The sequence below is a fragment of the Chiloscyllium plagiosum genome, unplaced genomic scaffold (genome assembly GCF_037043375.1).
Source record: "Chiloscyllium plagiosum isolate Xiang-an unplaced genomic scaffold, Cpla_swu_hap1 HiC_scaffold_24, whole genome shotgun sequence".
In the NCBI taxonomy this organism is placed as follows: Eukaryota; Metazoa; Chordata; class Chondrichthyes; order Orectolobiformes; family Hemiscylliidae; genus Chiloscyllium; species Chiloscyllium plagiosum.
Window position 1 is genome coordinate 18246701 of NW_028270162.1, and position 26772 is coordinate 18273472.

At 53.6% G+C, this 26772-nt stretch overlaps 1 protein-coding gene across 1 annotated transcript in view; it reads left to right on the forward strand.

Moving 5' to 3' along the window:
* LOC122562579 (rabphilin-3A-like) overlaps positions 1 to 26772 on the forward strand; it is a 311952-nt gene that overhangs the window by 79969 nt on the left and 205211 nt on the right. The gene's annotated exons all lie outside the window — the stretch shown is intronic.

Here is a 26772-nt window from a genome sequence, read left to right on the forward strand (position 1 = left end):
TCCGCCACAGATTCACCTGCACCTCCACCAACATCATCTACTGCATCCGCTGCAGCCGGTGTGGCCTCCTCTATATTGGGGAGACAGGCCGCCTACTTGCGGAGCGATTCAGGGAGCACCTCTGGGCCACCCGGACGAACCAACCCAACCAACCTGTGGCACAGCATTTCAACTCCCCCTCCCACTCCACCGAGGATATGCAGGTCATTGGACTCATCCACCGCCAAACCACAACAACCCGACGGTCGGAGGAGGAGCGTCTTATCTTCCGACTGGGAACCCTCCAACCACAGGGGATGAACTTGGACTTCACCAGTTTCTTCATCCCCCCTCCCCCCACCTTGTCTCAGCCGGATCCTTCCAGCCCGGCACCGCCTTCCTGACCTGCAGTCTTCTTCTTGACCTCTCCGCCTCCACCCTACTCCGACCTATCACCCTCACCTTGACCTCTTTCCACCTATCACATTTCCAACTCCCCTCCTCCAAGTCCCTCCTCCCTACCTTTTATCTTCTCCTGCTGAACACTCTCTGCTCATTCCTGAAGAAGGGCCTGTGCCCGAAACGTCGAATCTCCTGTTCCCTGGATGCTGCCTGACCTGCTGTGCTGTTCCAGCAATAAAGTTTCAACCTTGTCCTGTAACAACACTGCACACTCTCTCCTGTACCAACACCGCACACTGTCTACTGTAACAACACTGCACACTCTTTCCTGTGCCAACACGACACACGGTCTCCTATACCAACACTGCACAGGTCTCCTGTACCAACACTGCACAGTGTCTCCATTAACAACACTGCACACTCTCTCCTGTACCAACACTGCACACTGTCTCCTGTAACAACACTGCACACTCTCTCCTGTACCAACACTACACACGGTCTCCTGTACCAACCCTACACACGGTCTCCTGTACCAACACTGCACATGGTCTCCTGTACCAACACTGCACAGTGTCTCCATTAACAACACTGCACACTCTCTCCTGTACCAACACTGCACACTGTTTCCTGTAACAACACTGCACACTCTCTCCTGTACCAACACTACACACGGTCTCCTGTACCAACACCGCTCACTGTCTCCTGTACCAACACCACACACTGTTTCCTGTAACAACACTGCACACTCTTTCCTGTGCCAACACTACACACGGTCTCCTATACCAACACTGCACAGTGTCTCCATTAACAACACTGCACACTCTCTCCTGTACCAACACTGCACACTGTCTCCTGTAACAACACTGCAGACTCTCTCCTGTACCAACACTACACACGGTCTCCTGTACCAACACTGCACATGGTCTCCTGTACCAACACTGCACAGTGTCTCCATTAACAACACTGCACACTCTCTCCTGTACCAACACCGCACACTGTCTCCTGTAACAACACTGCACACTCTCTCCTGTACCAACACCGCACACGGTCTCCTGTAACAACACAGCACACTCTCTCCTGTACCAACACCACACACTCTCTCCTGTACCAATGCCGAAAACGCTCTCCTGTACCAACACCGCACACTGTCTCCTGTAACAACACAGCACACTCTCTCCTGTAACATCTCTGCACACTGTCTCCTGTAACAACACTGCACACTCTCTCCTGTACCAACACCGCACACTGTCTACTGTAACAACACTGCACACTCTCTCCTGTACCAACACCACACACTCTCTCCTGTACCAACACCGCACACTGTCTACTGTAACAACAATGCACACTGTCTCCTGTAACATCTCTGCACACTGTCTCCTGTAACAACACTGCACACTCTCTCCTGTACCAACACAGCACACTGTCTACTGTAACAACACTGCACACTCTCTCCTGTACCAACACCACACACTCTCTCCTGTACCAACACCGCACACTGTCTACTGTAACAACACTGCACACTCTCTCCTGTAACAACACTGCACACTCTCTCCTGTACCAACACCACACACTCTCTCCTGTACCAACACCGCACACTGTCTACTGTAACAACACTACACACTGTCTCCTGTAACAACACCGCACACTCTCTCCTGTAACAACACCACACTGTCTCTCCTGTACCAACACTGCACACGGTCTCCTGTACCAACACTGCACAGGGTCTCCTGCACCAACACTGCACAGTGTCTCCAGTAACAACACCGCACACTCTCTCCTGTACCAACACCGCACACTCTCTCCTGAACCAACACCACACACTCTCTCCTGTACCAACACCGCACACTGTCTCCTGTAACAACACCGCACACTCTCTCCTGTACCAACACTACACACGGTCTCCTGTACCAACCCTACACACGGTCTCCTGTACCAACACTGCACATGGTCTCCTGTACCAACACTGCACAGTGTCTCCATTAACAACACTGCACACTCTCTCCTGTACCAACACTGCACACTGTCTCCTGTAACAACACTGCAGACTCTCTCCTGTACCAACACTACACACGGTCTCCTGTACCAACACTGCACATGGTCTCCTGTACCAACACTGCACAGTGTCTCCATTAACAACACTGCACACTCTCTCCTGTACCAACACCGCACACTGTCTCCTGTAACAACACTGCACACTCTCTCCTGTACCAACACCGCACACGGTCTCCTGTAACAACACAGCACACTCTCTCCTGTACCAACACCACACACTCTCTCCTGTACCAATGCCGAAAACGCTCTCCTGTACCAACACCGCACACTGTCTCCTGTAACAACACAGCACACTCTCTCCTGTAACATCTCTGCACACTGTCTCCTGTAACAACACTGCACACTCTCTCCTGTACCAACACCGCACACTGTCTACTGTAACAACACTGCACACTCTCTCCTGTACCAACACCACACACTCTCTCCTGTACCAACACCGCACACTGTCTACTGTAACAACAATGCACACTGTCTCCTGTAACATCTCTGCACACTGTCTCCTGTAACAACACTGCACACTCTCTCCTGTACCAACACAGCACACTGTCTACTGTAACAACACTGCACACTCTCTCCTGTACCAACACCACACACTCTCTCCTGTACCAACACCGCACACTGTCTACTGTAACAACACTGCACACTCTCTCCTGTAACAACACTGCACACTCTCTCCTGTACCAACACCACACACTCTCTCCTGTACCAACACCGCACACTGTCTACTGTAACAACACTGCACACTGTCTCCTGTAACAACACCGCACACTCTCTCCTGTAACAACACCACACTGTCTCTCCTGTACCAACACTGCACACTGTCTCCTGTAACAACACTGCACACTCTCTCCTGTACCAACACTACACACGGTCTCCTGTACCAACCCTACACACGGTCTCCTGTACCAACACTGCACAGGGTCTCCTGCACCAACACTGCACAGTGTCTCCAGTAACAACACCGCACACTCTCTCCTGTACCAACACCGCACACTCTCTCCTGAACCAACACCACACACTCTCTCCTGTACCAACACCGCACACTGTCTCCTGTAACAACACCGCACACTCTCTCCTGTACCAACACTACACACGGTCTCCTGTACCAACACTGCACATGGTCTCCTGTACCAACACTGCACAGTGTCTCCATTAACAACACTGCACACTCTCTCCTGTACCAACACTGCACACTGTTTCCTGTAACAACACTGCACACTCTCTCCTGTACCAACACTACACACGGTCTCCTGTACCAACACTGCACATGGTCTCCTGTACCAACACTGCACAGTGTCTCCATTAACAACACTGCACACTCTCTCCTGTACCAACACTGCACACTGTTTCCTGTAACAACACTGCACACTCTCTCCTGTACCAACACTACACACGGTCTCCTGTACCAACACTGCACATGGTCTCCTGTACCAACACTGCACAGTGTCTCCATTAACAACACTGCACACTCTCTCCTGTACCAACACTGCACACTGTCTCCTGTAACAACACTGCACACTGTCTCCTATACCAACACCGCACACTCTCTCCTGTACCAAAACCGCAAACTGTCTCCCGTAACAACACCGCACACTGTCTCCTGTAACAACACCGCTCATTCTCTCCTGTAACAACGTAGCACACTCTCTCCTGTACCAACTCTACACACTGTCTCCTGTACCAACACCGCACACTCTCTCCTGTAACAACACTGCCCACTCTCTCCTGTACCAACACCGCACACTGTCTCCTGTACCAACACCGTACACTCTCTCCTGTACCAACACTGCACACTGTCTCCTGTAACAATTCTGCCCACTGTCTCCTGTACCAACAACACACACTCTCTTCTGTAACAACACTTCACACTCTCTCCTATACCAACACTACAGTGCCCTGTAACAACACCGCACACTGTGTCCTGTAACAACACCACACACTCTCTCTAGTACCAACACCGCGCACACTCTCCTGTAACAACACTGCACACTGTCTCCTGTACCAACACCGCACACTCTCTACTGTACCATCACTGCACACTATCTCCTGTTACATCTCTGCGCACTGTCTCCTGTAACATCTCTGCACACTGTCTCCTGTAACAACACTGCACACTGTCTCCTGTACCAACACCGCACACTCTCTCCTGTACCAACACCGCACACTCTCTCCTGTACCAACACTGCACACTCTCTCCTGTACCAACACCGCACACTGTTGCCTGTACCAACACCGCACACTCTCTCCTGTAACAACTCTGCCCACTGTCTCCTGTACCAACACCACACACTCTCTTCTGTAACAACACTTCACACTCTCTCCTACACCAACACTGCACACTGTGTCCTGTACCAACACCGCACACTGTCTCCTGTAACAACACCACACACTCTCTCTAGTACCAACACCGCACACGCTCTCCTGTACCAACACCGCACACTCTCCTGTACCAACACCGCACACTCTCTCCTACACCAACACCGCACACTGTCTCCTGTATCAACACCGCTCACTCTCTCCTGTAACAACGTAGCACACTCTCTCCTGTACCAACACTGCACATTCTCTCCTGTAACCACTCTGCCCACTGTCTCCTGTACCAACACCACACACTCTCTTCTGTAACAACACTTCACACTCTCTCCTATACCAACACGGCAGTGCCCTGTAACAACACCGCACACTGTGTCCTGTAACAACACCACACACTCTCTCTAGTACCAACACCGCGCACACTCTCCTGTACCAACACTGTACACTCTCCTGTACCAACACCGCACACTCTCTCCTACACCAACACCGCACACTGTCTCCTGTATCAACACCGTTCACTCTCTCCTGTAACAACATAGCACACTCTCTCCTGTAACAACTCTACACACTGTCTCCTGTAACAACACTGCACACTGTCTCCTATACCAACACCGCACACTCTCTCCTGTACCAAAACCGCAAACTGTCTCCCGTAACAACACCGCACACTGTCTCCTGTATCAACACCGCTCACTCTATCCTGTAACAATGTAGCACACTCTCTCCTGTAACAACTCTACACACTGTCTCCTGTACCAACACCGCACACTGTCTCCTGTACCAACTCTGCACACTCTCTCCTGTAACAACACCACGCACTCTCTCCTGTACCAACTCCGCTCACTCTCTCCTGTACCAACACCGCACACTGTCTCCAGTACCAACACCGCACACTCTTTACTGTACCAACACCGCACCGTCTCCTGTACCAACACCGCACACTCTCTACTGTACCAACACTGCACACTCTCTCCTGTAACATCTCTGCACACTGCCTCCTGTATCAATACCACACACTCTCTTCTGTAACAACACAGCACACTCTCTCCTGTAACATCTCTGCACACTGTCTACTGTAACAACACTGCACACTGTCTCCTGTAACAACACTGCACACTCTCTCCTGTACCAACACTGCACACTCTCTCCTGTACCAACACTGCACACTCTCTCCTGTACCAACACCGCACACTGTCTCCAGTACCAACACCGCACACTGTCTCCTGTACCAACACTGCAAACTGTCTCCTGTAACAACTCTGCACACTGTCTCCTGTACCAACACTGCGCACTGTCGCCTGTACCAACACCGCACACTCTCTCCTGTAACAACTCTGCCCACTGTCTCCTGTACAAACACCACACACTCTCTTCTGTAACAACACTTCACACTCTCTCCTATACCAACACTGCACACTGTGTCCTGTACCAACACCACACACTGTCTCCTGTAGCAACACCACACACTCTCTTCTGTAACAACACTTCACACTCTCTCCTATACCAACACTGCACACTCTCTCCTGTAACAACACTGCATACTGTCTCCTGTAACAATACTGCACACTCTCTCCTGTACCAACACCGCACACTCTCTACTGTACCAACACTGCACACTCTCTCATGTACCAACACCGCACACTCTCTACTGTACCAACACTGCACACTCTCTCATGTACCAACACCGCACACTCTCTACTGTACCAACACTGCACACTATCTCCTGTTACATCTCTGCGCACTGTCTCCTGTAACATCTCTGCACACTGTCTCCTGTACCAACACCGCACACTGTCTCCTGTATCAACACCGCTCACTCTCTCCTGTAACAACACCGCACACTCTCTCCTGTAACAACTCTGCCCACTGTCTCCCGTACCAACACCACACACTCTCTTCTGTAACAACACTTCACACTCTCTCCTATACCAACACTGCAGTGCCCTGTAACAACACCGCACACTGTGTCCTATAACAACACCACACACTCTCTCTAGTACCAACACCGCGCACACTCTCCTGTACCAACACTGCACACTCTCCTGTATCAACACCGCTCACTCTCTCCTGTAACAATGTAGCACACTCTCTCCTGTAACAACTCTACACACTGTCTCCTGTACCAACACCGCACACTCTCTCCTGTACCAACACTGCACACTGTCTCCTGTACCAACACCACACATTCTCTTCTGTAACAACACAGCACACTCTCTCCTGTAACATCTCTGCACACTGTCTCCTGTACCAACACCGCGCACTCTCTTCTGTAACAACACTGCACACTCTCTCCTGTAACAACACTGCTCACTCTCTCCTGTACCAACACCGCACACTGTCTCCTGTACCAACACCGTACACTCTCTCCTGTACCAGCACCGCACCCTCTCTCCTGTACCAGCTTCACAGTCTCTCTTGTACTAGCTGCACACTCTCTCCTGTACCAACACCATGCACTCTCTGCTGTACCAGCTTCACACCCTCCCCTGTACCAGCTTCACACTCTCTCATGTACCAGCACCACACACTCTCTGTACCAGCACTGCACACTCTCTTCTTTACTAGCTTCACACTCTCTCCTGTACCAGCTCCACACTCTGTCCTGTACCAGCTTCACACTCTCCCCTGGACCAGCACTGCACACTCTCTCGTGTACCTGCACCGCACACTCTCCCCTGTACCAGCTTCACACTCTCTCCTGTACCAGCACTGCTCCCTCTCTTCTGTACCAACTTCACAGTCTCTCTTGTACCAGAACCACACTCTCTTCTGTACCAACACCATGCACTCTCTCCTGTACTAGCTTCACACTCTCCCCTGTACCAGCACCGCACAGTCTCTCCGGTACAGGACTGCACACTCTCCCCTGTACCAGCTACACTCTCTGTCCTGAACCAGCACCACACGCCCTCACTGGTGCTAACTTCACAGACCCTCTTGTAGCAGCACCACACACTGTCTCCTGTACCAGCTTCACACTCTCTCTCTGTACCAGCACCGCACACTCTCGCCTTTCCCAGAGTGTGCGGTGCTGGTCCATGGGAGAGTGTGAAGCTGGTACAGGAGAGAGTATTAAGCTGGTACTGGAGAGTGTGCGGTGCTGGTACAGGGAGAGAGTGTGCAGTGCTGGTCGAAGAGAGAGTTCATGGTGCTGGTACAGGAGAGAGTGCGCGGTTTAGGTACACGAGAGAATGTGCAGTGCTGGTCCAGGGGAGAGTGTGAAGCTGGTACAGGAGAGAGTGTTCAGTGCAGGTACAGGAGAGAGTGTGAAGCTGGTACAGGAGAGAGTGTACGGTGTTGGTCCATGAGAAAGTGTGAAGCTGGTACAGGAGAGAGTATGAAGCTGGTACAAGAGAGTGTGCGGTGCTGGTACAGGGAGAGAGTGTGTGGTGTTGGTACAGGAGAGACTGGGAAGCTGGTACAGGAGAGAGTGTACGTTGCTAGTCAATGAGAAAGTGTGAAGCTGGTACAAGAGAGTGTGTGAAGCTTGTACAGGAGAGAGTGTGAAGTTGGTACAGGAGAGAGTGTGTGGTGCTGGTACATGAGAGTGTGAAGCTGGTACAGGAGAGAGTGTGTGAAGCTGGTACAGGAGAGAGTGTGCGGTGCCGGTACATGAGAGAGTGTGAAGTTGGTACAGGAGAGTGTGCGCGGTGCAGGTACAGAAGAGAGTGTGAAGCTGGTACAGGAGAGTGTGCGGTGCTGGTACATGAGAGAGTGTGCAGTGCTGGTGCAGGGGAGAGTGTGAACCTGGTACAAGAGAGTGTGGCACTGGTAGAAGAGAGAGTGTGCGGTGCTGGTACAGGAGAGCGTATGAAGCTGGTACAGGGGAGAGTGTGCGGTGCTGGTACAGGAGAGCATATGAAGCTGGTACAGGAGAGAATATGCGGTGCTGGTACATGAGAGAGTGTGAAGTTGGTACAGGAGAGTGTGCGCGGTGCAGGTACAGAAGAGAGTGTGAAGCTGGTACAGGAGAGTGTGCGGTGCAGGTACATGAGAGAGTGTGCAGTGCTGGTGCAGGGGCAAGTGTGAACCTGGTACAGGAGAGTGTGGCACTGGTAGAAGAGAGAGTGTGCAGTGCTGGTACAGGAGAGAGTATGAAGCTGGTACAGGAGAGAGTATGAAGCTGGTACAGGAGAGAGTGCGTGGTGCTGGTACATGAGAGAGTATGAAGCTGGTACAGGAGAGAGTGTGCGGTGCTGGTACATGAGAGAGTGTGAAGTTGGTACAGGAGAGTGTGCGCGGTGCAGGTACAGAAGAGAGTGTGAAGCTGGTACAGGAGAGTGTGCGGTGCAGGTACATGAGAGAGTGTGCAGTGCTGGTGCAGGGGCGAGTGTGAACCTGGTACAGGAGAGTGTGGCACTGGTAGAAGAGAGAGTGTGCGGTGCTGGTACAGGAGAGAGTATGAAGCTGGTACAGGAGAGAGTATGAAGCTGGTACAGGAGAGAGTGCATGGTGCTGGTACATGAGAGAGTATGAAGCTGGTACAGGAGAGAGTGTGCGGTGTTGGTACAGGAGAGAGTGTGAAACTGCTACAGGAGAGAGTGCACGGTGCTGGTACAGGAGAGAGTGTGAGGCTGGTACAGGAGAACGTGTGCGATGCTGATACAGAAGAGAGTGTGCGGTGTTGGTACAGGAGAGAGTGCGCGGTGCTGGTACAGGGGAGAGTGTGCGGTGTTGGTACAGGAGAGAGTGTGAAACCACTACAGGAGAGAGTGTGTGGTGCTGGTACAGGAGAAAGTGTGAAGCTGGTACAGGAGAAAGGGTGCGGTGCTGGTACAGCAGAGAGTGTGCGGCGCTGGTACAGGAGAGAGTGTGAAGCTGGTACAGGAAAGATTGTGTGGTGCTGGTACATGAGAGAATGTGAAGCTGGTACAGGAGAGAGTATGCGGTGCTGGTCCATGAGAGAGTGTAAAGCTGGTACAGGAGAGAGTGTGAAGCTGGTACAGGAGAGAGTGCGCGGTGCTGGTACAGGCGGAAGTGCGCAGTGCTGATACAGGGGAGAGTGTGCGGTGCTGGTACAGGAGAGATTGTGAAGCTGGTACAGCAGAGAGTTTGCGGTGCAGGTACAGGAGAGAGTGTGAAGCTGGTACAGGAGAACGTGTGCGGTGCTGGTACAGGAGAGAGTGTGCAGTGCTGGTACAGGGGAGAGTGTGCGGTGTTGGTACAGGAGAGAGTTGTGAAACTGCTACAGGAGAGAGTGTGCGGTGCTGGTACAAGGGAGAGTGTGGAGCTAGTACAGGAGAACGTGTGCAGTGCTGGTACAGGAGAAAGTGTGCGGTGCTGGTACAGGATAGAGTGTGCAGTGCTGGTACAGGAGAGAGTGTGAAGCTGGTACAGGGGAGAGTGTGTGGTGCTGGCACAGGGGAGATTGTGAATCTTGTACAGGAGAGAGTGTGAAGCTGGTACAGGAGAGAGTATGCGCTGCTGGTACAGGGAGAGTGGGAAGGTGGTACAGGGGAGAGTGTGAAGATGGTACAGGAGAGAGTGCATGGTGTTGGTACAGGAGAGAGTGTGGAGCTGGTACAAGAGAGACTGTGAAGCTGGTACAGAAGAGAGGGTGCGGTGCTGATACAGGAGAGAGGGTGTGGTGCTGGTTCACGATAGAATGCACGGTGTTGGTACAGGAGAGAGTGTGAAACTGCTATAAGAGAGAGAGTGCACATGTTGGTACAGGAGAGAGTGTGCGGTGCTGGTACAGGAGAGAGTGTGAAGCCGGTATAGGAGAGAGTGTGCGCTGCTGGTACAGGAGAGACTGTGCAATGCTGCTACAGGGGAGAGTCTGAAGCTGGCACAGGGGAGATTGTGAATCTTGTACAGGAGAGAGTGTGAAGCTGGTACAGGGGAGAGTGTGAAGCTGGTACAGGAGAGAGTGCATGGTGTTGGTACAAGAGAGACTGTGAAGCTGGTACAGAAGAGAGGGTGTGGTGCTGGTACAGGTGAGAGCGTGTGGTGCAGGTACAAGAGAGAGTGTGCAGTGCTGATACAGGGGAGAGTGTGGAGCTAGTACAGGGGAAAGGGTGAAGCTGGTACAGGAGAGCATGTAAAGCTGGTACAGGAGTGTGTGTGAAGCTGGTACAGGAGAGATTGTGTGTTGCTGGTACATGAGAGAGTGTGAAGCTGGTCCTGGAGGGAGTATGCAGTGCTGGTCCATGAGAGAGTGTAAAGCTGGTACAGGAGAGTGTGTGAAGCTGGTACAGGAGAGAGTGTGAAGCTGGTACAGGAGAGAGTGTGCGGTGCAGGACCATGAGAGAGCGTGAAGCTGGTACAGGAGTGTGCGGTGCTGGTACAGGAGAGTGTGTGAGGCTGCTACAGGAGTGAGTGTGAAGCTGGTATAGGAGAGTGTGCGGTGCTGGTACAGGAGAGAGTGTGTGGTGCTGGTACAGGAGAGAGTGTGCGGTGCTGGTACAGGAGAGAGTGTGCGGTGCTGGTACAGGAGAGAGTGTGCGGTGCTGGTACAGGAGAGCATGTAAAGCTGGTGCAGGAGAGTGTGTGAAGCTGGTACAGGAGAAAGTGTGAAGCTGGTACAGGAGAGAGTGCATGGTGCTGGACCATGACAGAGTGTGAAGCTGGTATAGGAGAGCATGTAAAGCTGGTACAGGAGAGAGTGTGAAGCTGGTACAGGAGTGAGTGTGAAGCTCGTACAGGAGAGCATGTAAAGCTGGTACAGGAGTGAGTGTGAAGCTGGTACAGGAGAGAGTGCACGGTGCTGGACCATGAGAGAGTGTGAAGCTGGTACAGGAGGGAGTGTGCGGTGCTGGTACAGGAGAGTGTATGCGGTGCTGATTCAGGGGAGAATGTGAAGCTAGTACAGGGAGATTGTGAATCTTGTACAGGAGAGAGTGTGAAGCTGGTACAGAGGTGAGTGCATGGTGTTGGTACCGGAGAGATTGTGGAGCTGGTACAAGAGAGTCTGTGAAGCTGGTACAGGAGAGAGTGTGGAGCTGGTACAAGAGAGGGTGTGCGGTGCTGGTACAGGAGAGAGTGCGGTGCTGGTGCAGGAGAGAGTGCGCGGTGCTGGTACAGGAGAGAGTATGCGGTGCCGATACAGGGGAGAGTGTGAAGCCGGTACAGGGGAGATTGTGAATCTTGTACAGGAGAGAGTGTGAGCTGGTACAGGGAGAGAGTGTAAAGATGGTACAGGAGAGAGTGTGCGGTGCTGGTACAGGAGAGAGTGTGAAACTGCTACAGGCGAGAGTGTGGAGCTGGTACAGCGGAGATTGTGAGCTGGTACTGGAGAGAGTGCGAAGGTGGTACAGGAGAGAATGTGTGTTGTTCGTACAGGAGAGAGTGTGAAGCTGGTACAGGAGAGTGTACGGTGCTGGTACAGGGAACGAGTGTGAAGCTGATACAGGAGAGAGTGTGCGGTGCTGGTACAGGAGAGAGTGAAGCTGGTACAGGAGAGAGTGTGCGGTGCTGGTACAGGAGAGAGTGTGAAGCTGGTACAGGTGAGAATGTGCGGTGCTGGTACAGGAGAAAGTGTGAGGTGCTGGTACAGAGGGGAGTGTGCAGTGCTGGTACAGGGGAGAGTGCACGGTGCTGGTACAGGGGAGAGTGTGTGTTGCTAATACAGGAGAGAGTGTGCGGTGCTGGTACAGGAGAGAACGTGAAGCTGGTAAAGGAGAGAGTGTGAAGCTGGTCCAGGAGAGAGTGTGAAGCTGGTACAGGAGAGAGTGCAAGGTATTGGTACAGGAGAGTGTGCGGTCCTGGTACAGGAGAGAGTGTGAAGCTTGTACAGGAGAGAGTGTGCAGTGCTGGTACAGGGAAGGGTGCGGTGCTGGTACACAAGAGAGTGCGGTGATGGTACAGGAGAGAGTGCATAGTGTTGGACCATGAGAGAGTGTGGAGCTGGTACAGGAGGGAGTGTGCGGTGCTGGTACAGGGGAGAGTGTGAAGCTGATATAGAGGAGAGTGTGAAGCTGGTACAGGAGAGAGTATGCAGTGCTGGACCATGAGTGAGTGTGAAGCTGGTAGAGGAGAGAGTATGCGGTGCTGGACCATGAGTGAGTGTGAAGCTGGTACAGGAGTGAGTGTGAAGCTGGTACAGGAGAGAGTGCACGGTGCTGGACCATGAGAGAGTGTGAAGCTGGTATAGGAGGGAGTGTGCGGTGCTGGTACAGGAGAGTGTATGCGGTGCTGATGCAGGGGAGAATGTGAAGCTAGTACAGGGAGATTGTGAATCTTGTACAGGAGAGAGTGTGAAGCTGGTACCAGAGAGATTGTGGAGCTGGTACAAGAGAGTCTGTGAAGCTGGTACAGGAGAGGGGGTGCAGCGCTGGTACAGGAGAGAGTGTGGAGCTGGTACTAGAGAGGGTGTGCGGTGCTGGTACAGGAGAGAGTGCGGTGCTGGTGCAGGAGAGAGTGCGCGGTGCTGGTACAGGAGAGAGTATGCAGTGCCGATACAGGGGAGAGTGTGAAGCTGGTACAGGGGAGATTGTGAATCTTGTACAGGAGAGAGTGTGAGCTGGTACAGGGAGAGAGTGTGAAGCTGGTACAGGAGAGAGTATGCGGTGCTGGTACAGCAGAGAGTGTGCGGCGCTGCCTCTGGAGAGAGTGTGAAGCTGGTACAGGAGTGAGTGTGAAGCTGGTACAGGAGAGAGTGTGCGGTGCTGGTACAGGAGAGAGTGTGCGGTGCTGGTACAGGAAAGAGTATGCGGTGCTGGACCACGAGAGATTGTGAAGCTGGTACAGGAGAGAGTGTGCGGTACTGGTACAGGAGAGAGTGTGCGGTGCTGGACCATGAGAGAGTGTTAAGCTGGTACAGGAGAGAGTGTGCGGTGCTAGTACAGGAGAGAGTGTGCGGTGCTGGACCATGAGAGAGTGTGAAGCTGGTACAGGAGTGAGTGTGAAGCTGGTACAGGAGAGAGTGTGCGGTGCTAGTACAGGAGAGAGTATGCGGTGCTAATGCAGGGGAGAGTGTGAAGCTGGTACAGGAGTGAGTGCATGGTGTTGGTACCAAAGAGACTGTGGAGTTGGTAGAAGAGAGTCTGTGAAGCTGGTACAGGAGAGGGGGTGCGGTGCTGGTACAGGAGAGGGGGTGCGGTGCTGGTACAGGAGAGGGGGTGCGGTGCTGGTACAGGAGAGAGTGTGCGGTGCTGGTACAGGGGAGAGTGTGCGGTGCTGGTACAGGAGAGAGTGTGCGCTGCTGGTACAGGAGAGAGTGTGCGCTGCTGGTACAGGAGAGAGTGTGCGCAGCTGGTACAGAAGAGAGTGTGGAGCTGGTACAGGAGTGTGCGGTGCTGGTACAGGAGAGAGTGTGAAGCTGGTACGGAGAGAGTTTGAAGCTGGTACAGGAGAGAGTGTGCGGCGCTGCCTCTGGTGAGAGTGTGAAGCTGTACAGGAGAGTGTGTGAAGCTGGTACAGAAGAGAGTGTGAAGCTGGTACAGGAGAGAGTGCATGGTGCTGGTACAGGAGAGAGTGTGCAGTGCTGGTACAGGAGAGAGTGCACGGTGCTGGTACAGGAGAGCATATAAAGCTGGTACAGGAGAGAGTGTGAAGCAGGTACAGAAGAGAGTGTGAAGCTGGTACAGGTGAGAGTGTGTAGTGCTCGTACATGAGAGAGTGTGAAGCTGGTACAGCTAAGAGTGTGTGGTGTTGGTACAGGAGAGTGTGTGAAGCTGGTTCAGGAGAGAGTGTGAAGCTGGTACAGGAGTGAGTGTGAAGCTGGTACCGGAGAGAGTGCGCGGTGCTGGTACAGGTGAGAGTGTGCGGTGGTGGTACAGGAGAGCATGTAAAGCTGGTACAGGAGAATGTGTGATGCTGGTACAGGAGAGAGTGTGAAGCAGGTACAGGAGAGAATATGAAGCTGGTACATGAGAGAATGTGAAGATGGTACAGGTAAGAGTGTGTGGTGTTGGTACAGCAGAGAGTGTGCGGCGCTGCCTCTGGAGAGAGTGTGAAGCTGGTACAGGTGTGAGTGTGAAGCAGGTACAGGAGAGAGTGTGCGTTGCTGGTACAGGAGAGAGTGTGTGGTGGTGGTACAGGAGAGCATGTAAAGCTGGTACAGGAGAGTGTGTGAAGCTGGTACAGGAGAGTGCACGGTGCTGGACCATGACAGAGTGTGAAGCTGGTACAGGAGGGAGTGCGCGGTGCTGGTACAGGAGAGAGTGTGCGTTGCTGATGCAGGGGAGAATGTGAAGCTAGTACAGGGAGATTGTGAATCTTATACAGGAGAGAGTGTGAAGCTGGTACAGGAGAGAGTGTGAAGCTGGTACAGGAGAGAGTGTGAAGCTGGTACAGGAGTGAGTGCATGGTGTTGGTACCGGAGAGATTGTGGAGCTGGTACAAGAGAGTCTGTGAAGCTGGTACAGGAGAGGGAGTGCGGTGCTGGTACAGGGGAGAGTGTGCGGTGCTCATGCAGGAGAGAGTGTGCGCTGCTGGTACAGGAGAGAGTATGCGCTGCTGGTACAGGAGAGAGTGTGAAGCTGGTACAGGAGAGAGTGCACGGTGTTGGTAGTGGAGAGACTGTGGAGCTGGTACAAGAGAGTCTGTGAAGCTGGTACAGGAGAGAGTGTGAGACTGGTACAGGGGAAAGTGTGAGCTGGTACAGGAGAGATTGTGAAGCTGGTACGGAGAGAGTGCGCAGTGCTGGTACAGGAGAGAGTGTAAAGATGATACAAGAGAGAGTGTGCAGTGCTGGTACAGGAGAGAGTGTGGAGCTGATACAGGGGAGAGTGTGGAGCTGGTACAGGGGAGAGTGTGAAGCTGGTACGGGAGAGTGTGCGCGGTGCTGGTACAGGGGATAGTGTGAATCTGGTACAGGAGAGAGTGCGCAGTGCTGGTACAGGAGAGAGTGTAAAGATGATACAAGAGAGAGTGTGCAGTGCTGGTACAGGAGAGAGTGTGGAGCTGATACAGGGGAGAGTGTGGAGCTGGTACAGAAGAGAGTGTGAAGCTGGTACGGGAGAGTGTGCGCGGTGCTGGTACAGGGGATAGTGTGAATCTGGTACAGGAGAGAGTGCATGGTGTTGGTACAGGAGAGAGTATGGAGCTGGTACAGGAAAGAGTTTGAAGCTGGTACAGGAGAGAGTGCACGGTGCTGGTACAAGAGAGAGAATGTGGTGCTGATGCAGGGGAGAGTGTGAAGCTGGTACAGGGGAGATTGTGAATCTTGGACAGGAGAGAGTGTGAAGCTGGTCCGGGGAGAGTGTGAAGCTGGTACAGGAGAGAGTGTGAGCTGGTACAGGGGAGAGCGGGAATCTGGTACAGGAGAGAGTGTGAGCTGGTACAGGGGAGAGCGGGAATCTGGTACAGGAGAGAGTGTGAGCTGGCACAGGAGCGAGTGTGCGATGCTGGTACAGAGAGAGTGTGTGAATCTGGTACAGGAGAGAGTGTGAAGCTGTTACAGGAGAGAGTGTGTGGTGTTGGTACAGGAGAGTGTGTGAAGCTGGTACAGGAGAGAGTGTGAAGCTGGTACAGGAGAGAGTGTGCGGTGCTGGTCCATGAGAGAGTGTGAAGCTGGTACAGGGGTGAGTGCGCAGTGCTGGTACAGGGGAGAGTGAGCGGTGCTGGTACAGGAGAGAGTGTGTGGTGCTGGTACAGGAGAGAGTGTGCGGTGCTGGTACAGGAGAGAACGTGAAGCTGGTCCGGGAGAGAGTGTGAAGTGGTACAGGAGAGAGTGTATGGTGTTGGTACACGAGAGTGTGCGGTCCTGGTACAGGAGAGAGTGTGAAGCTGGTACAGGAGAGAGTGTGCAATGCTGGTACAGGGAAGAGTGCGGTGCTGGTACACAAGAGAGTGCAGTGATGGTACAGGAGAGAGTGCGCGGTGCTGGTACCGGGGAGAGTGTGAAGCTGGTATAGAGGAGAATTTGAATCTGGTACATGGGAGAGTGCATGGTGTTGTTGCAGGAGAGAGTGTGGAGCTGGTACAGGGGAGAGTGTGAGGCTGATACAGGGGAAAGTATGTGCTAGTACAGGAGAGAGTGTGAAGCTGGTACAGGAGAGAGTGTGAGGCTGGTACGGAGGGAGTGTGCAGTGCTGGTACAGAGAGAGTGTGTGAATCTGGTACAGGAGAGAGTGTGAAGCTGGTACAGGAGAGAGTGTGAAGCTGGTACGGAGGGAGTGTGCGGTGCTGGTACAGGAGAGAGTGTGAAGCTGGTACAGGGGAGAGTGTGAAGCTGGTACAGGAGAGAGTGTGTGGTGCTGGTTCATGAGAGAGTGTGAAGCTGGTACAGGGGAGAGTGTGAAGCTGGTACAGGAGAGAGTGTGTGGTGCTGGTGCACGGCAAAGTGTGAATGTGGTACAGGAGACAGTGTGAAGCTGGTACAGGAGAGAGTATGCGCTGCTGGTACAGGGAGAGTGGGAAGGTGGTACAGGGGAGAGTGTGAAGATGGTACAGGAGAGAGTGCATGGTGTTGGTACAGGAGAGAGTGTGGAGCTGGTACAAGAGAGACTGTGAAGCTGGTACAGAAGAGAGGGTGCGGTGCTGATACAGGAGAGAGGGTGTGGTGCTGGTTCACGATAGAATGCACGGTGTTGGTACAGGAGAGAGTGTGAAACTGCTATAAGAGAGAGAGTGCACATGTTGGTACAGGAGAGAGTGTGCGGTGCTGGTACAGGAGAGAGTGTGAAGCCGGTATAGGAGAGAGTGTGCGCTGCTGGTACAGGAGAGACTGTGCAATGCTGCTACAGGGGAGAGTCTGAAGCTGGCACAGGGGAGATTGTGAATCTTGTACAGGAGAGAGTGTGAAGCTGGTACAGGGGAGAGTGTGAAGCTGGTACAGGAGAGAGTGCATGGTGTTGGTACAAGAGAGACTGTGAAGCTGGTACAGAAGAGAGGGTGTGGTGCTGGTACAGGTGAGAGCGTGTGGTGCAGGTACAAGAGAGAGTGTGCAGTGCTGATACAGGGGAGAGTGTGGAGCTAGTACAGGGGAAAGTGTGAGCTGGTACAGGAGAGAGTGTGAAGCTGGTACAGGAGTGAGTGCATGGTGTTGGTACCGGAGAGATTGTGGAGCTGGTACAAGAGAGTCTGTGAAGCTGGTACAGGAGAGGGAGTGCGGTGCTGGTACAGGGGAGAGTGTGCGGTGCTCATGCAGGAGAGAGTGTGCGCTGCTGGTACAGGAGAGAGTATGCGCTGCTGGTACAGGAGAGAGTGTGAAGCTGGTACAGGAGAGAGTGCACGGTGTTGGTAGTGGAGAGACTGTGGAGCTGGTACAAGAGAGTCTGTGATGCTGGTACAGGAGAGAGTGTGGAGCTGGTACAGGAGAGGGGGTGCGGCGCTGGTACAGGAGAGAGTGTGGAGCTGGTACAAGAGAGAGTGCGCGGTGCTGGTACAGGAGAGAGTATGCGGTGCCGATACAGGGGAGAGTGTGAAGCCGGTACATGGGAGATTGTGAATCTTGTACAGGAGAGAGTGTGAGCTGGTACAAGGAGGGAGTATGAAGCTGGTACAGGAGAGAGTGTGAACTGGCACTAGAGAGAGTGGGAATCTGGTACAGGAGAGAGTGTAAAGATGGTACAGGAGAGAGTGTGAAGCTGGTACAGGAGAGTGTACGGTGCTGGTACAGGGAACGAGTGTGAAGCTGATACAGGAGAGAGTGTGCGGTGCTGGTACAGGAGAGAGTGTGAAGCTGGTACAGGTGAGAGTGTGCGGTGCTGGTACAGGAGAAAGTGTGAGGTGCTGGTACAGAGGGGAGTGTGCGGTGCTGGTACAGGGGAGAGTGTGTGATGCTGTTACAGGAGAGAGTGTGTGGTGCTGTTACAGGAGAGAACGTGAAGCTGGTAAAGGAGAGAGTGTGAAGCTGGTCCAGGAAAAGTGTGAAGCTGGTACAGGAGAGAGTGCAAGGTGTTGGTACACGAGAGTGTGCGGTCCTGGTACAGGCGAGAGTGTGAAGCTTGTACAGGCGAGAGTGTGCAGTGCTGGTACAGGGAAGGGTGCGGTGCTGGTAAACAAGAGAGTGCGGTGATGGTACAGGAGAGAGTGCGCGGTGCTGGTACAGGAGAGAGTGTGCGGTGCTGGACCATGAGAGAGTGTGAAGCTGGTGCAGGAGAGAGTGCATAGTGCTGGACCATGAGAGAGTGTGAAGCTGGTATAGGAGGGACTGTGCGGTGCTGGTACAGGAGAGAGTATGCGGTGCTGATGCAGGGGAGAATGTGACGCTAGTACAGGGAGATTGTGAATCTTGCACAGGGGAGAGTGTGAAGCTGGTACAGGAGAGAGTGTGAAGCTGGTACAGGAGTGAGTGCATGGTGTTTGTACCGGAGAGATTGTGGAGCTGGTACAAGAGAGTCTGTGAAGCTGGTACAGGAGAGGGGGTGCGGTGCTGGTACAGGGGAGAGTGTGCGGTGCTCATGCAGAAGAGAGTGTGCGGTGCTGGTACAGGAGAGAGTGTGAGGCTGGTACAGGGGAAAGTGTGAGCTGGTACAGGGGAGAGTGTAAGCTGGTACAGGAGAGAGTGTGAGGCTGGTACAGGGGAAAGTGTGAGCTGGTACAGGAGAGAGTGTGAAGCTGGTACGGAGAGAGTGTGCGGTGCTGGTACAGGAGAGAGTGTAAAGATGATACAAGAGAGAGTGCGCGGTACTGGTACAGGAGAGAGTGTGGAGCTGGTACAGAAGAGAGTGTGGAGCTGGTACGGGAGAGTGTGCGCGGTGCTGGTACAGGGGATAGTGTGAAGCTGATACAGGAGAGAGTGCATGGTGTTGGTACAGGAGAGAGTATGGAGCTGGTACAGGAAAGAGTTTGAAGCTGGTACAGGAGAGAGTGCACGGTGCTGGTACAAGAGAGAGAATGTGGTGCTGATGCAGGGGAGAGTGTGAAGCTGGTACAGGGGAGATTGTGAATCTTGGACAGGAGAGAGTGTGAAGCTGGTCCGGGGAGAGTGTGAAGCTGGTACAGGAGAGAGTGTGAGCTGGTACAGGGGAGAGCGGGAATCTGGTACAGGAGAGAGTGTGAGCTGGCACAGGAGCGAGTGTGCAGTGCTGGTACAGAGAGAGTGTGTGAATCTGGTACAGGAGAGAGTGTGAAGCTGGTACGGAGGGAGTGTGCGGTGCTGGTACAGGAGAGAGTGTAAAGATGGTACAAGAGAGGGTGTGCGGTGCTGGTACAGGGGAAAGTGTGAGCTGGTACGGGAGAGAGTGTGAAGCTGGTACAGGAGAGAGTGTGAGACTGGTACAGGGGAAAGTGTGAGCTGGTACAGGAGAGATTGTGAAGCTGGTACGGAGAGAGTGCGCAGTGCTGGTACAGGAGAGAGTGTAAAGATGATACAAGAGAGAGTGTGCAGTGCTGGTACAGGAGAGAGTGTGGAGCTGATACAGGGGAGAGTGTGGAGCTGGTACAGGGGAGAGTGTGAAGCTGGTACGGGAGAGTGTGCGCGGTGCTGGTACAGGGGATAGTGTGAATCTGGTACAGGAGAGAGTGCATGGTGTTGGTACAGGAGAGAGTATGGAGCTGGTACAGGAAAGAGTTTGAAGCTGGTACAGGAGAGAGTGCACGGTGCTGGTACAAGAGAGAGAATGTGGTGCTGATGCAGGGGAGAGTGTGAAGCTGGTACAGGGGAGATTGTGAATCTTGGACAGGAGAGAGTGTGAAGCTGGTCCGGGGAGAGTGTGAAGCTGGTACAGGAGAGAGTGTGAGCTGGTACAGGGGAGAGCGGGAATCTGGTACAGGAGAGAGTGTGAGCTGGTACAGGGGAGAGCGGGAATCTGGTACAGGAGAGAGTGTGAGCTGGCACAGGAGCGAGTGTGCGATGCTGGTACAGAGAGAGTGTGTGAATCTGGTACAGGAGAGAGTGTGAAGCTGTTACAGGAGAGAGTGTGTGGTGTTGGTACAGGAGAGTGTGTGAAGCTGGTACAGGAGAGAGTGTGAAGCTGGTACAGGAGAGAGTGTGCGGTGCTGGTCCATGAGAGAGTGTGAAGCTGGTACAGGGGTGAGTGCGCAGTGCTGGTACAGGGGAGAGTGAGCGGTGCTGGTACAGGAGAGAACGTGAAGCTGGTACAGGAGAGAGTGTGTGGTGCTGGTACAGGAGAGAGTGTGCGGTGCTGGTACAGGAGAGAACGTGAAGCTGGTCCGGGAGAGAGTGTGAAGTGGTACAGGAGAGAGTGTATGGTGTTGGTACACGAGAGTGTGCGGTCCTGGTACAGGAGAGAGTGTGAAGCTGGTACAGGAGAGAGTGTGCAATGCTGGTACAGGGAAGAGTGCGGTGCTGGTACACAAGAGAGTGCAGTGATGGTACAGGAGAGAGTGCGCGGTGCTGGTACCGGGGAGAGTGTGAAGCTGGTATAGAGGAGAATTTGAATCTGGTACATGGGAGAGTGCATGGTGTTGTTGCAGGAGAGAGTGTGGAGCTGGTACAGGGGAGAGTGTGAGGCTGATACAGGGGAAAGTATGTGCTAGTACAGGAGAGAGTGTGAAGCTGGTACAGGAGAGAGTGTGAGGCTGGTACGGAGGGAGTGTGCAGTGCTGGTACAGAGAGAGTGTGTGAATCTGGTACAGGAGAGAGTGTGAAGCTGGTACAGGAGAGAGTGTGAAGCTGGTACGGAGGGAGTGTGCGGTGCTGGTACAGGAGAGAGTGTGAAGCTGGTACAGGGGAGAGTGTGAAGCTGGTACAGGAGAGAGTGTGTGGTGCTGGTTCATGAGAGAGTGTGAAGCTGGTACAGGGGAGAGTGTGAAGCTGGTACAGGAGAGAGTGTGTGGTGCTGGTGCACGGCAAAGTGTGAATGTGGTACAGGAGACAGTGTGAAGCTGGTACAGGAGAGAGTATGCGCTGCTGGTACAGGGAGAGTGGGAAGGTGGTACAGGGGAGAGTGTGAAGATGGTACAGGAGAGAGTGCATGGTGTTGGTACAGGAGAGAGTGTGGAGCTGGTACAAGAGAGACTGTGAAGCTGGTACAGAAGAGAGGGTGCGGTGCTGATACAGGAGAGAGGGTGTGGTGCTGGTTCACGATAGAATGCACGGTGTTGGTACAGGAGAGAGTGTGAAACTGCTATAAGAGAGAGAGTGCACATGTTGGTACAGGAGAGAGTGTGCGGTGCTGGTACAGGAGAGAGTGTGAAGCCGGTATAGGAGAGAGTGTGCGCTGCTGGTACAGGAGAGACTGTGCAATGCTGCTACAGGGGAGAGTCTGAAGCTGGCACAGGGGAGATTGTGAATCTTGTACAGGAGAGAGTGTGAAGCTGGTACAGGGGAGAGTGTGAAGCTGGTACAGGAGAGAGTGCATGGTGTTGGTACAAGAGAGACTGTGAAGCTGGTACAGAAGAGAGGGTGTGGTGCTGGTACAGGTGAGAGCGTGTGGTGCAGGTACAAGAGAGAGTGTGCAGTGCTGATACAGGGGAGAGTGTGGAGCTAGTACAGGGGAAAGGGTGAAGCTGGTACAGGAGAGCATGTAAAGCTGGTACAGGAGTGTGTGTGAAGCTGGTACAGGAGAGATTGTGTGTTGCTGGTACATGAGAGAGTGTGAAGCTGGTCCTGGAGGGAGTATGCAGTGCTGGTCCATGAGAGAGTGTAAAGCTGGTACAGGAGAGTGTGTGAAGCTGGTACAGGAGAGAGTGTGAAGCTGGTACAGGAGAGAGTGTGCGGTGCAGGACCATGAGAGAGCGTGAAGCTGGTACAGGAGTGTGCGGTGCTGGTACAGGAGAGTGTGTGAGGCTGCTACAGGAGTGAGTGTGAAGCTGGTATAGGAGAGTGTGCGGTGCTGGTACAGGAGAGAGTGTGTGGTGCTGGTACAGGAGAGAGTGTGCGGTGCTGGTACAGGAGAGAGTGTGCGGTGCTGGTACAGGAGAGAGTGTGCGGTGCTGGTACAGGAGAGCATGTAAAGCTGGTGCAGGAGAGTGTGTGAAGCTGGTACAGGAGAAAGTGTGAAGCTGGTACAGGAGAGAGTGCATGGTGCTGGACCATGACAGAGTGTGAAGCTGGTATAGGAGAGCATGTAAAGCTGGTACAGGAGAGAGTGTGAAGCTGGTACAGGAGTGAGTGTGAAGCTCGTACAGGAGAGCATGTAAAGCTGGTACAGGAGTGAGTGTGAAGCTGGTACAGGAGAGAGTGCACGGTGCTGGACCATGAGAGAGTGTGAAGCTGGTACAGGAGGGAGTGTGCGGTGCTGGTACAGGAGAGTGTATGCGGTGCTGATTCAGGGGAGAATGTGAAGCTAGTACAGGGAGATTGTGAATCTTGTACAGGAGAGAGTGTGAAGCTGGTACAGAGGTGAGTGCATGGTGTTGGTACCGGAGAGATTGTGGAGCTGGTACAAGAGAGTCTGTGAAGCTGGTACAGGTGAGGGGGTGCAGTGCTGGTACAGGGTAGAGTGCACGGCGTTGATACCGGAGAGACTGTGGAGCTGGTATAAGAGAGTCTGTGAAGCTGGTACAGGAGAGAGTGTGGAGCTGGTACAAGAGAGGGTGTGCGGTGCTGGTACAGGAGAGAGTGCGGTGCTGGTGCAGGAGAGAGTGCGCGGTGCTGGTACAGGAGAGAGTATGCGGTGCCGATACAGGGGAGAGTGTGAAGCCGGTACAGGGGAGATTGTGAATCTTGTACAGGAGAGAGTGTGAGCTGGTACAGGGAGAGAGTGTAAAGATGGTACAGGAGAGAGTGTGCGGTGCTGGTACAGGAGAGAGTGTGAAACTGCTACAGGCGAGAGTGTGGAGCTGGTACAGCGGAGATTGTGAGCTGGTACTGGAGAGAGTGCGAAGGTGGTACAGGAGAGAATGTGTGTTGTTCGTACAGGAGAGAGTGTGAAGCTGGTACAGGAGAGTGTACGGTGCTGGTACAGGGAACGAGTGTGAAGCTGATACAGGAGAGAGTGTGCGGTGCTGGTACAGGAGAGAGTGAAGCTGGTACAGGAGAGAGTGTGCGGTGCTGGTACAGGAGAGAGTGTGAAGCTGGTACAGGTGAGAATGTGCGGTGCTGGTACAGGAGAAAGTGTGAGGTGCTGGTACAGAGGGGAGTGTGCAGTGCTGGTACAGGGGAGAGTGCACGGTGCTGGTACAGGGGAGAGTGTGTGTTGCTAATACAGGAGAGAGTGTGCGGTGCTGGTACAGGAGAGAACGTGAAGCTGGTAAAGGAGAGAGTGTGAAGCTGGTCCAGGAGAGAGTGTGAAGCTGGTACAGGAGAGAGTGCAAGGTATTGGTACAGGAGAGTGTGCGGTCCTGGTACAGGAGAGAGTGTGAAGCTTGTACAGGAGAGAGTGTGCAGTGCTGGTACAGGGAAGGGTGCGGTGCTGGTACACAAGAGAGTGCGGTGATGGTACAGGAGAGAGTGCATAGTGTTGGACCATGAGAGAGTGTGGAGCTGGTACAGGAGGGAGTGTGCGGTGCTGGTACAGGGGAGAGTGTGAAGCTGATATAGAGGAGAGTGTGAAGCTGGTACAGGAGAGAGTATGCAGTGCTGGACCATGAGTGAGTGTGAAGCTGGTAGAGGAGAGAGTATGCGGTGCTGGACCATGAGTGAGTGTGAAGCTGGTACAGGAGTGAGTGTGAAGCTGGTACAGGAGAGAGTGCACGGTGCTGGACCATGAGAGAGTGTGAAGCTGGTATAGGAGGGAGTGTGCGGTGCTGGTACAGGAGAGTGTATGCGGTGCTGATGCAGGGGAGAATGTGAAGCTAGTACAGGGAGATTGTGAATCTTGTACAGGAGAGAGTGTGAAGCTGGTACCAGAGAGATTGTGGAGCTGGTACAAGAGAGTCTGTGAAGCTGGTACAGGAGAGGGGGTGCAGCGCTGGTACAGGAGAGAGTGTGGAGCTGGTACTAGAGAGGGTGTGCGGTGCTGGTACAGGAGAGAGTGCGGTGCTGGTGCAGGAGAGAGTGCGCGGTGCTGGTACAGGAGAGAGTATGCAGTGCCGATACAGGGGAGAGTGTGAAGCTGGTACAGGGGAGATTGTGAATCTTGTACAGGAGAGAGTGTGAGCTGGTACAGGGAGAGAGTGTGAAGCTGGTACAGGAGAGAGTATGCGGTGCTGGTACAGCAGAGAGTGTGCGGCGCTGCCTCTGGAGAGAGTGTGAAGCTGGTACAGGAGTGAGTGTGAAGCTGGTACAGGAGAGAGTGTGCGGTGCTGGTACAGGAGAGAGTGTGCGGTGCTGGTACAGGAAAGAGTATGCGGTGCTGGACCACGAGAGATTGTGAAGCTGGTACAGGAGAGAGTGTGCGGTACTGGTACAGGAGAGAGTGTGCGGTGCTGGACCATGAGAGAGTGTTAAGCTGGTACAGGAGAGAGTGTGCGGTGCTAGTACAGGAGAGAGTGTGCGGTGCTGGACCATGAGAGAGTGTGAAGCTGGTACAGGAGTGAGTGTGAAGCTGGTACAGGAGAGAGTGTGCGGTGCTAGTACAGGAGAGAGTATGCGGTGCTAATGCAGGGGAGAGTGTGAAGCTGGTACATGAGTGAGTGCATGGTGTTGGTACCAAAGAGACTGTGGAGTTGGTAGAAGAGAGTCTGTGAAGCTGGTACAGGAGAGGGGGTGCGGTGCTGGTACAGGAGAGGGGGTGCGGTGCTGGTACAGGAGAGGGGGTGCGGTGCTGGTACAGGAGAGAGTGTGCGGTGCTGGTACAGGGGAGAGTGTGCGGTGCTGGTACAGGAGAGAGTGTGCGCTGCTGGTACAGGAGAGAGTGTGCGCTGCTGGTACAGGAGAGAGTGTGCGCAGCTGGTACAGAAGAGAGTGTGGAGCTGGTACAGGAGTGTGCGGTGCTGGTACAGGAGAGAGTGTGAAGCTGGTACGGAGAGAGTTTGAAGCTGGTACAGGAGAGAGTGTGCGGCGCTGCCTCTGGTGAGAGTGTGAAGCTGTACAGGAGAGTGTGTGAAGCTGGTACAGAAGAGAGTGTGAAGCTGGTACAGGAGAGAGTGCATGGTGCTGGTACAGGAGAGAGTGTGCAGTGCTGGTACAGGAGAGAGTGCACGGTGCTGGTACAGGAGAGCATATAAAGCTGGTACAGGAGAGAGTGTGAAGCAGGTACAGAAGAGAGTGTGAAGCTGGTACAGGTGAGAGTGTGTAGTGCTCGTACATGAGAGAGTGTGAAGCTGGTACAGCTAAGAGTGTGTGGTGTTGGTACAGGAGAGTGTGTGAAGCTGGTTCAGGAGAGAGTGTGAAGCTGGTACAGGAGTGAGTGTGAAGCTGGTACCGGAGAGAGTGTGCGGTGCTGGTACAGGTGAGAGTGTGCGGTGGTGGTACAGGAGAGCATGTAAAGCTGGTACAGGAGAATGTGTGATGCTGGTACAGGAGAGAGTGTGAAGCAGGTACAGGAGAGAATATGAAGCTGGTACATGAGAGAATGTGAAGATGGTACAGGTAAGAGTGTGTGGTGTTGGTACAGCAGAGAGTGTGCGGCGCTGCCTCTGGAGAGAGTGTGAAGCTGGTACAGGTGTGAGTGTGAAGCAGGTACAGGAGAGAGTGTGCATTGCTGGTACAGGAGAGAGTGTGTGGTGGTGGTACAGGAGAGCATGTAAAGCTGGTACAGGAGAGTGTGTGAAGCTGGTACAGGAGAGTGCACGGTGCTGGACCATGACAGAGTGTGAAGCTGGTACAGGAGGGAGTGCGCGGTGCTGGTACAGGAGAGAGTGTGCGTTGCTGATGCAGGGGAGAATGTGAAGCTAGTACAGGGAGATTGTGAATCTTATACAGGAGAGAGTGTGAAGCTGGTACAGGAGAGAGTGTGAAGCTGGTACAGGAGAGAGTGTGAAGCTGGTACAGGAGTGAGTGCATGGTGTTGGTACCGGAGAGATTGTGGAGCTGGTACAAGAGAGTCTGTGAAGCTGGTACAGGAGAGGGAGTGCGGTGCTGGTACAGGGGAGAGTGTGCGGTGCTCATGCAGGAGAGAGTGTGCGCTGCTGGTACAGGAGAGAGTATGCGCTGCTGGTACAGGAGAGAGTGTGAAGCTGGTACAGGAGAGAGTGCACGGTGTTGGTAGTGGAGAGACTGTGGAGCTGGTACAAGAGAGTCTGTGATGCTGGTACAGGAGAGAGTGTGAAGCTGGTACAGGAGAGAGTGTGAAGCTGGTACAGGAGTGAGTGCATGGTGTTGGTACCGGAGAGATTGTGGAGCTGGTACAAGAGAGTCTGTGAAGCTGGTACAGGAGAGGGAGTGCGGTGCTGGTACAGGGGAGAGTG